This window comes from Leptodactylus fuscus, unplaced genomic scaffold (genome assembly GCF_031893055.1).
Source record: "Leptodactylus fuscus isolate aLepFus1 unplaced genomic scaffold, aLepFus1.hap2 HAP2_SCAFFOLD_146, whole genome shotgun sequence".
NCBI lineage: Eukaryota > Metazoa > Chordata > Amphibia > Anura > Leptodactylidae > Leptodactylus > Leptodactylus fuscus.
Genome location: NW_027440168.1, coordinates 230587 through 241749, shown reverse-complemented (window position 1 = coordinate 241749; position 11163 = coordinate 230587).

Below are 11163 nucleotides of genomic sequence, written 5' to 3'. Positions count from 1 at the left end.
TGAGCGCAGCTCTGGAGTATAATACAGGATAAGTAATGTAATGTATATACACAGTGACTGTACCAGCTGAATAGTGAGCGCAGCTCTGGAGTATAATACAGGATAAGTAATGTAATGTATGTACACAGTGACTGTATCAGCAGAATAGTGAGCGCAGCTCTGGAGTATAATACAGGATAAGTAATGTAATGTATATACACAGTGACTGTACCAGCTGAATAGTGAGCGCAGCTCTGGAGTATAATACAGGATAAGTAATGTAATGTATATACACAGTGACTGTACCAGCAGAATAGTGAGCGCAGCTCTGGCGTATAATACAGGATAAGTAATGTATGTACACAGTGACTGTACCAGCAGAATAGTGAGCGCAGCTCTGGAGTGTAATACAGGATAAGTAATGTAATGTATATACACAGTGACTGTACCAGCAGAATAGTGAGCGCAGCTCTGGAGTATAATACAGGATAAGTAATGTAATGTATGTACACAGTGACTGTATCAGCAGAATAGTGAGCGCAGCTCTGGGGTATAATACAGGATAAGTAATGTAATGTATGTACACAGTGACTGTACCAGCAGAATAGTGAGCGCAGCTCTGGAGTATAATACAGGATAAGTAATGTAATGTATGTACACAGTCACTGTACCAGCAGAATAGTGAGCGCAGCTCTGGAGTATAATACAGGATAAGTAATGTAATGTATGTACACAGTGACTGTACCAGCAGAATAGTGAGCGCAGCTCTGGGGTATAATACAGGATAAGTAATGTAATGTATGTACACAGTGACTGTACCAGCAGAATAGTGAGCGCAGCTCTGGAGTATAATACAGGATAAGTAATGTAATGTATGTACACAGTCACTGTACCAGCAGAATAGTGAGCGCAGCTCTGGAGTATAATACAGGATAAGTAATGTAATGTATGTACACAGTGACTGTACCAGCAGAATAGTGAGCGCAGCTCTGGAGTATAATACAGGTTAAGTAATGTAATGTATGTACACAGTGACTGTACCAGCAGAATAGTGAGCGCAGCTCTGGGGTATAATACAGGATAAGTAATGTAATGTATGTACACAGTGACTGTACCAGCAGAATAGTGAGCGCAGCTCTGGAGTGTAATACAGGATAAGTAATGTAATGTATGTACACAGTGACTGTACCAGCAGAATAGTGAGCGCAGCTCTGGAGTGTAATACAGGATAAGTAATGTAATGTATGTACACAGTGACTGCACCAGCAGAATAGTGAGCGCAGCTCTGGGGTATAATACAGGATAAGTAATGTATGTACACAGTGACTGTACCAGCTGAATAGTGAGCGCAGCTCTGGAGTATAATACAGGATAAGTAATGTAATGTATGTACACAGTGACTGCACCAGCAGAATAGTGAGCGCAGCTCTGGAGTATAATACAGGATAAGTAATGTATGTACACAGTAACTGTACCAGCAGAATAGTGAGCGCAGCTCCGGAGTATAATACAGGATAAGTATTGTAATGTATGTACACAGTGACTGTACCAGCAGAATAGTGAGCGCAGCTCTGGAGTATAATACAGGATAAGTAATGTAATGTATGTACACAGTGACTGCACCAGCAGAATAGTGAGCGCAGCTCTGGGGTATAATACAGGATAAGTATTGTAATGTATGTACACAGTGACTGTACCAGCAGAATAGTGAGCGCAGCTCTGGGGTATAATACAGGATAAGTAATGTAATGTATGTACACAGTGACTGTACCAGCAGAATAGTGAGCGCAGCTCTGGAGTATAATACAGGATAAGTAATGTAATGTATGTACACAGTGACTGCACCAGCAGAATAGTGAGTGCAGCTCTGGAGTATAATACAGGATAAGTAATGTAATGTATGTACACAGTGACTGCACCAGCAGAATATTGAGCGCAGCTCTGGGGTATAATACAGGATAAGTAATGTAATGTATGTACACAGTGACCGCACCAGCAGAATAGTGAGTGCAGCTCTAGAGTATAATACAGGATAAGTAATGTAATGTATGTACACAGTGACTGTACCAGCAGAATAGTGAGAGCAGCTCTGGGGTATAATACAGGATAGGTAATGTAATGTATGTACACAGTGACTGTACCAGCAGAATAGTGAGCGCAGCTCTGGAGTATAATACAGGATAAGTAATGTAATGTATGTACACAGTGACTGCACCAGCAGAATAGTGAGCGCAGCTCTGGCGTATAATACAGGATAAGTAATGTAATGTATGTACACAGTGACTGTACCAGCAGAATAGTGAGCACAGCTCTGGAGTATAATACAGGTTAAGTAATGTAATGTATGTACACAGTGACTGTACCAGCAGAATAGTGAGCGCAGCTCTGGAGTATAATACAGGATAAGTAATGTAATGTATGTACACAGTGACTGTACAAGCAGAATAGTGAGCGCAGCTCTGGAGTATAATACAGGATAAGTAATGTAATGTATGTACACAGTGACTGTACCAGCAGAATAGTGAGCGCAGCTCTGGAGTATAATACAGGATAAGTAATGTAATGTATGTACACAGTGACTGTACAAGCAGAATAGTGAGCGCAGCTCTGGAGTATAATACAGGATAATTAATGTAATGTATGTACACAGTGACTGCACCAGCAGAATAGTGAGCGCAGCTCTGGGGTATAATACAGGATCAGTAATGTAATGTATGTACACAGTGACTGTACCAGCAGAATAGTGAGCGCAGCTCTGGAGTGTAATACAGGATAAGTAATGTAATGTATGTACACAGTGACTGCACCAGCAGAATAGTGAGCGCAGCTCTGGGGTATAATACAGGATAAGTAATGTAATGTATGTACACAGTGACCGCACCAGCAGAATAGTGAGCGCAGCTCTGGAGTGTAATACAGGATAAGTAATGTAATGTATGTACACAGTGACTGTACCAGCAGAATAGTGAGCGCAGCTCTGGGGTATAATACAGGATAAGTAATGTAATGTATGTACACAGTGACTGTACCAGCAGAATAGTGAGCGCAGCTCTGGAGTATAATACAGGATAAGTAATGTAATGTATGTACACAGTGACTGCACCAGCAGAATAGTGAGCGCAGCTCTGGAGTATAGTACAGGATAAGTAATGTAATGTATGTACACAGTGACTGCACCAGCAGAATAGTGAGCGCAGCTCTGGAGTATAATACAGGATAAGTAATGTATGTACACAGTGACTGTACCAGCAGAATAGTGAGCGCAGCTCTGGAGTATAATACAGGATAAGTAATGTAATGTATGTACACAGTGACTGCACCAGCAGAATAGTGAGCGCAGCTCTGGAGTATAATACAGGATAAGTAATGTAATGTATGTACACAGTGACTGTACCAGCAGAATAGTGAGCGCAGCTCTGGAGTATAATACAGGTTAAGTAATGTAATGTATGTACACAGTGACTGTACCAGCAGAATAGTGAGCGCAGCTCTGCAGTGTAATAAAGGATAAGTAATATAATGTATGTACACAGTGACTGTATCAGCAGAATAGTGAGTGCAGCTCTGGAGTATAATACAGGATAAGTAATGTAATGTATGTACACAGTGACTGCACCAGCAGAATAGTGAGCGCAGCTCTGGCGTATAATACAGGATAAGTAATGTAATGTATGTACACAGTGACTGCACCAGCAGAATAGTGAGCGCAGCTCTGGAGTATAATACAGGATAAGTAATGTATGTACACAGTGACTGTACCAGCAGAATAGTGAGCGCAGCTCTGGAGTATAATACAGGATAAGTAATGTAATGTATGTACACAGTGACTGCACCAGCAGAATAGTGAGCGCAGCTCTGGAGTATAATACAGGTTAAGTAATGTAATGTATGTACACAGTGACTGTACCAGCAGAATAGTGAGCGCAGCTCTGGGGTATAATACAGGATAAGTAATGTAATGTATGTACACAGTGACTGCACCAGCAGAATAGTGAGCGCAGCTCTGGAGTATAATACAGGATAAGTAATGTAATGTATGTACACAGTGACTGCACCAGCAGAATAGTGAGCGCAGCTCTGGAGTATAATACAGGATAAGTAATGTAATGTATGTACACAGTGACTGCACCAGCAGAATAGTGAGCGCAGCTCTGGAGTATAATACAGGATAAGTAATGTAATGTATGTACACAGTGACTGTACCAGCAGAATAGTGAGCGCAGCTCTGGAGTGTAATACAGGATAAGTAATGTAATGTATGTACACAGTGACTGTACCAGCAGAATAGTGAGCGCAGCTCTGGAGTGTAATACAGGATAAGTAATGTAATGTATGTACACAGTGACTGTACCGGCAGAATAGTGAGCGCAGCTCTGGGGTATAATACAGGATAAGTAATGTAATGTATGTACACAGTGACTGCACCAGCAGAATAGTGAGCGCAGCTCTGGAGTATAATACAGGATAAGTAATGTATGTACACAGTGACTGCACCAGCAGAATAGTGAGCGCAGCTCTGGAGTATAATACAGGATAAGTAATGTAATGTATGTACACAGTGACTGTACCAGCAGAATAGTGAGCGCAGCTCTGGAGTATAATACAGGATAAGTAATGTAATGTATGTACACAGTGACTGCACCAGCAGAATAGTGAGCGCAGCTCTGGAGTATAATACAGGATAAGTAATGTAATGTATGTACACAGTGACTGTACCAGCAGAATAGTGAGCGCAGCTCTGGAGTATAATACAGGATAAGTAATGTAATGAATGTACACAGTGACTGTATCAGAAGAATAGTGGGCGCAGCTCTGGAGTATAATACAGGATAAGTAATGTAATGTATGTACACAGTGACTGTACCAGCAGAATAGTGAGCGCAGCTCTGGGGTATAATACAGGATAAGTAATGTAATGTATGTACACAGTGACTGCACCAGCAGAATAGTGAGCGCAGCACTGGGGTATAATACAGGATAAGTAATGTATGTACACAGTGACTGCACCAGCTGAATAGTGAGCGCAGCTCTGGGGTATAATACAGGATAAGTAATGTAATGTATGTACACAGTGACTGCACCAGCAGAATAGTGAGCGCAGCTCTGGAGTATAATACAGGATAAGTAATGTAATGTATGTACACAGTGACTGTACCAGCAGAATAGTGAGTGCAGCTCTGGGGTATAATACAGGATAAGTAATGTAATGTATGTACACAGTGACTACACCAGCAGAATAGTGAGCGCAGCTCTGGGGTATAATACAGGATAAGTAATGTAATGTATGTACACCGTGACTGCACCAGCAGAATAGTGAGCACAGCTCCGGAGTATAATACAGGATAAGTAATGTAATGTATGTACACAGTGACCAGTAGAATAGTGAGCGCAGCTCTGGAGTATAATACAGGATAAGTAATGTAATGTATGTACACAGTGACTGTACCAGCAGAATAGTGAGCGCAGCTCTGGAGTATAATACAGGATAAGTAATGTAATGTATGTACACAGTGACTGCACCAGCAGAATAGTGAGCGCAGCTCTGGAGTATAATACAGGATAAGTAATGTAATGTATGTACACAGTGACTGTACCAGCAGAATAGTGAGCTCAGCTCTGGAGTGTAATACAGGATAAGTAATGTAATGTATGTACACAGTGACTGCACCAGCAGAATAGTGAGCGCAGCTCTGGAGTATAATACAGGATAAGTAATGTAATGTATGTACACAGTGACTGTACCAGCAGAATAGTGAGCGCAGCTCTGGAGTATAATACAGGATAAGTAATGTAATGTATGTACACAGTGACTGCACCAGCAGAATAGTGAGCGCAGCTCTGGAGTGTAATACAGGATAAGTAATGTAATGTATGTACACAGTGACCAGTAGAATAGTGAGCGCAGCTCTGGAGTGTAATACAGGATAAGTAATGTAATGTATGTACACAGTGACCAGTAGAATAGTGAGCGCAGTTCTGGAGTATAATACAGGATAAGTAATGTAATGTATGTACACAGTGACTGCACCAGCAGAATAGTGAGCGCAGCTCTGGAGTATAATACAGGATAAGTAATGTAATGTATGTACACAGTGACTGCACCAGCAGAATAGTGAGCGCAGCTCTTGGGTATAATACAGGATAAGTAATGTAATGTATGTACACAGTGACTGTACCAGCAGAATAGTGAGCGCAGCTCTGGAGTATAATACAGGATCAGTAATGTAATGTATGTACACAGTGACTGTACCAGCAGAATAGTGAGCGCAGCTCTGGAGTGTAATACAGGATAAGTAATGTAATGTATGTACACAGTGACTGTACCAGCAGAATAGTGAGCGCAGCTCTGGAGTATAATACAGGATAAGTAATGTAATGTATGTACACAGTGACTGTACCAGCAGAATAGTGAGAGCAGTTCTGGGGTATAATACACGATAAGTAATGTAATGTATGTACACAGTGACTGTACCAGCAGAATAGTGAGCGCAGCTCTGGAGTATAATACAGGATAAGTAATGTAATGTATGTACACAGTGACTGCACCAGCAGAATAGTGAGCGCAGCTCTGGGGTATAATACAGGATAAGTAATGTAATGTATGTACACAGTGACTGTACCAGCAGAATAGTGAGCGCAGCTCTGGGGTATAATACAGGATAAGTAATGTAATGTATGTACACAGTGACTGCACCAACAGAATAGTGAGTGCAGCTCTGGAGTATAATACAGGATAAGTAATGTAATGTATGTACACAGTGACTGTATCAGCAGAATAGTGAGTGCAGCTCTGGAGTATAATACAGGATAAGTAATGTAATGTATGTACACAGTGACTGTACCAGCAGAATAGTGAGCGCAGCTCTGGAGTATAATACAGGATAAGTAATGTAATGTATGTACACAGTGACTGCACCAGCAGAATAGTGAGTGCAGCTCTGGAGTATAATACACGATAAGTAATGTAATGTATGTACACAGTGATTGCACCAGCAGAATAGTGAGCGCAGCTCTGGAGTATAATACAGGATAAGTAATGTAATGTATATACACAGTGACTGTACCAGCAGAATAGTGAGCGCAGCTCTTGGGTATAATACAGGATAAGTAATGTAATGTATGTACACAGTGACTGCACCAGCAGAATAGTGAGCGCAGCTCTGGAGTATAATACAGGATAAGTAATGTAATGTATGTACACAGTGACTGCACCAGCAGAATAGTGAGCGCAGCTCTGGAGTATAATACAGGATAAGTAATGTAATGTATGTACACAGTGACTGTACCAGCAGAATAGTGAGCGCAGCTCTGGGGTATAATACAGGATAAGTAATGTAATGTATGTACACAGTGACTGCACCAGCAGAATAGTGAGCGCAGCTCTGGAGTGTAATACAGGATAAGTAATGTAATGTATGTACACAGTGACCAGTAGAATAGTGGGCGCAGCTCTGGAGTATAATACAGGATAAGTAATGTAATGTATATACACAGTGACTGTACCAGCAGAATAGTGAGCGCAGCTCTGGAGTATAATACAGGATAAGTAATGTAATGTATGTACACAGTGACTACACCAGCAGAATAGTGAGCGCAGCTCTGGAGTATAATACAGGATAAGTAATGTAATGTATATACACAGTGACTGCACCAGCAGAATAGTGAGCGCAGCTCTGGAGTATAATACAGGATAAGTAATGTAATGTATGTACACAGTGACTGTACCAGCAGAATAGTGAGCGCAGCTCTGGGGTATAATACAGGATAAGTAATGTAATGTATGTACACAGTGACTGCACCAGCAGAATAGTGAGCGCAGCTCTGGAGTATAATACAGGATAAGTAATGTAATGTATGTACACAGTGACTGCACCAGCAGAATAGTGAGCGCAGCTCTGGAGTATAATACAGGATAAGTAATGTAATGTATGTACACAGTGACTGTACCAGCAGAATAGTGAGCGCAGCTCTGGGGTATAAGACAGGATAAGTAATGTAATGTATGTACACAGTGACTGCACCAGCAGAATAGTGAGCGCAGCTCTGGAGTATAATACAGGATAAGTAATGTAATGTATGTACACAGTGACTGTACCAGCAGAATAGTGAGCGCAGCTCTGGAGTATAATACAGGATAAGTAATGTAATGTATGTACACAGTGACTGTACCAGCAGAATAGTGAGCGCAGCTCTGGAGTATAATACAGGATAAGTAATGTAATGTATGTACACAGTGACTGCACCAGCAGAATAGTGAGCGCAGCTCTGGAGTGTAATACAGGATAAGTAATGTAATGTATGTACACAGTGACTGTACCAGCAGAATAGTGAGCGCAGCTCTGGAGTATAATACAGGATAAGTAATGTAATGTATGTACACAGTGACTGTACCAGCAGAATAGTGAGCGCAGCTCTGGAGTATAATACAGGATAAGTAATGTAATGTATGTACACAGTGACTGTACCAGCAGAATAGTGAGCGCAGCTCTGGAGTGTAATACAGGATAAGTAATGTAATGTATATACACAGTGACTGTACCAGCAGAATAGTGAGCGCAGCTCTGGAGTATAATACAGGATAAGTAATGTAATGTATGTACACAGTGACTGTACCAGCAGAATAGTGAGCGCAGCTCTGGAGTATAATACAGGATAAGTAATGTAATGTATGTACACAGTGACTGCACCAGCAGAATAGTGAGCGCAGCTCTGGAGTATAATACAGGATAAGTAATGTAATGTATGTACACAGTGACTGTACCAGCAGAATAGTGAGCGCAGCTCTGGAGTATAATACAGGATAAGTAATGTAATGTATGTACACAGTGACTGTACCAGCAGAATAGTGAGCGCAGCTCTGGAGTATAATACAGGATAAGTAATGTAATGTATGTACACAGTGACTGTACCAGCAGAATAGTGAGCGCAGCTCTGGAGTATAATACAGGATAAGTAATGTCATGTATGTACACAGTGACTGTACCAGCAGAATAGTGAGCGCAGCTCTGGAGTATAATACAGGATAAGTAATGTAATGTATGTACACAGTGACTGCACCAGCAGAATAGTGAGCGCAGCTCTGGAGTATAATACAGGATAAGTAATGTAATGTATGTACACAGTGACTGTACCAGCAGAATAGTGAGCGCAGCTCTGGAGTATAATACAGGATAAGTAATGTATGTACACAGTGACTGCACCAGCAGAATAGTGAGTGCAGCTCTGGGGTATAATACACGATAAGTAATGTAATGTATGTACACAGTGACTGTACCAGCAGAATAGTGAGCGCAGCTCTGGAGTATAATACAGGATAAGTAATGTATGTACACAGTGACTGCACCAGCAGAATAGTGAGCGCAGCTCTGGAGTATAATACAGGATAAGTAATGTAATGTATGTACACAGTGACTGTACCAGCAGAATAGTGAGCGCAGCTCTGGAGTATAATACAGGATAAGTAATGTAATGTATGTACACAGTGACTGCACCAGCAGAATAGTGAGTGCAGCTCTGGGGTATAATACAGGATAAGTAATGTAATGTATGTACACAGTGACTGCACCAGCAGAATGGTGAGCGCAGCTCTGGAGTATAATACAGGATAAGTAATGTAATGTATGTACACAGTGACTGTACCAGCAGAATAGTGAGCGCAGCTCTAGAGTATAATACAGGATAAGTAATGTAATGTATGTACACAGTGACTGTACCAGCTGAATAGTGAGCGCAGCTCTGGAGTATAATACAGGATAAGTAATGTAATGTATGTACACAGTGACTGCACCAGCAGAATAGTGAGCGCAGCTCTGCAGTATAATACAGGATAAGTAATGTAATGTATGTACACAGTGACTGCACCAGCAGAATAGTGAGCGCAGCTCTGGAGTATAATACAGGATAAGTAATGTAATGTATGTACACAGTGACTGTACCGGCAGAATAGTGAGCGCAGCTCTGGAGTATAATACAGGATAGGTAATGTAATGTATGTACACAGTGACTGTACCAGCAGAATAGTGAGCGCAGCTCTAGAGTATAATACAGGATAAGTAATGTAATGTATGTACACAGTGACTGTACCAGCTGAATAGTGAGCGCAGCTCTGGAGTATAATACAGGATAAGTAATGTAATGTATGTACACAGTGACTGTACCAGCAGAATAGTGAGCGCAGCTCTGGAGTATAATACAGGATAAGTAATGTAATGTATGTACACAGTGACTGTACCAGCAGTATAGTGAGCGCAGCTCTGGAGTATAATACAGGATAAGTAATGTAATGTATGTACACAGTGACTGTACCAGCAGAATAGTGAGCGCAGCTCTGGAGTATAATACAGGATAAGTAATGTAATGTATGTACACAGTGACTGTACCAGCAGAATAGTGAGGGCAGCTCTGGAGTATAATACAGGATAAGTAATGTAATGTATGTACACAGTGACTGTACCAGCAGAATAGTGAGCGCAGCTCTGGAGTGTAATACAGGATAAGTAATGTAATGTATGTACACAGTGACTGTACCAGCAGAATAGTGAGGGCAGCTCTGGAGTATAATACAGGATAAGTAATATAATGTATGTACACAGTGACTGCACCAGCAGAATAGTGAGCGCAGCTCTGGAGTATAATACAGGATAAGTAATGTAATGTATGTACACAGTGACTGTACCAGCAGAATAGTGAGCGCAGCTCTGGAGTATAATACAGGATAGGTAATGTAATGTATGTACACAGTGACTGCACCAGCAGAATAGTGAGCGCAGCTCTGGAGTATAATACAGGATAAGTAATGTAATGTATGTACACAGTGACTGCACCAGCAGTATAGTGAGCGCAGCTCTGGGGTATAATACAGGATAAGTAATGTAATGTATGTACACAGTGACTGTACCAGCAGAATAGTGATCGCAGCTCTGGAATATAATACAGGATAAGTAATGTAATGTATGTACACAGTGACTGTACCAGCAGAATAGTGAGCGCAGCTCTGGAGTATAATACAGGATAAGTAATTTAATGTATGTACACAGTGACTGCACCAGCAGAATAGTGAGCGCAGCTCTGGAATATAATACAGGATAAGTAATGTAATGTATGTACACAGTGACTGTACCAGCAGAATAGTGATCGCAGCTCTGGAATATAATACAGGATAAGTAATGTAATGTATGTACACAG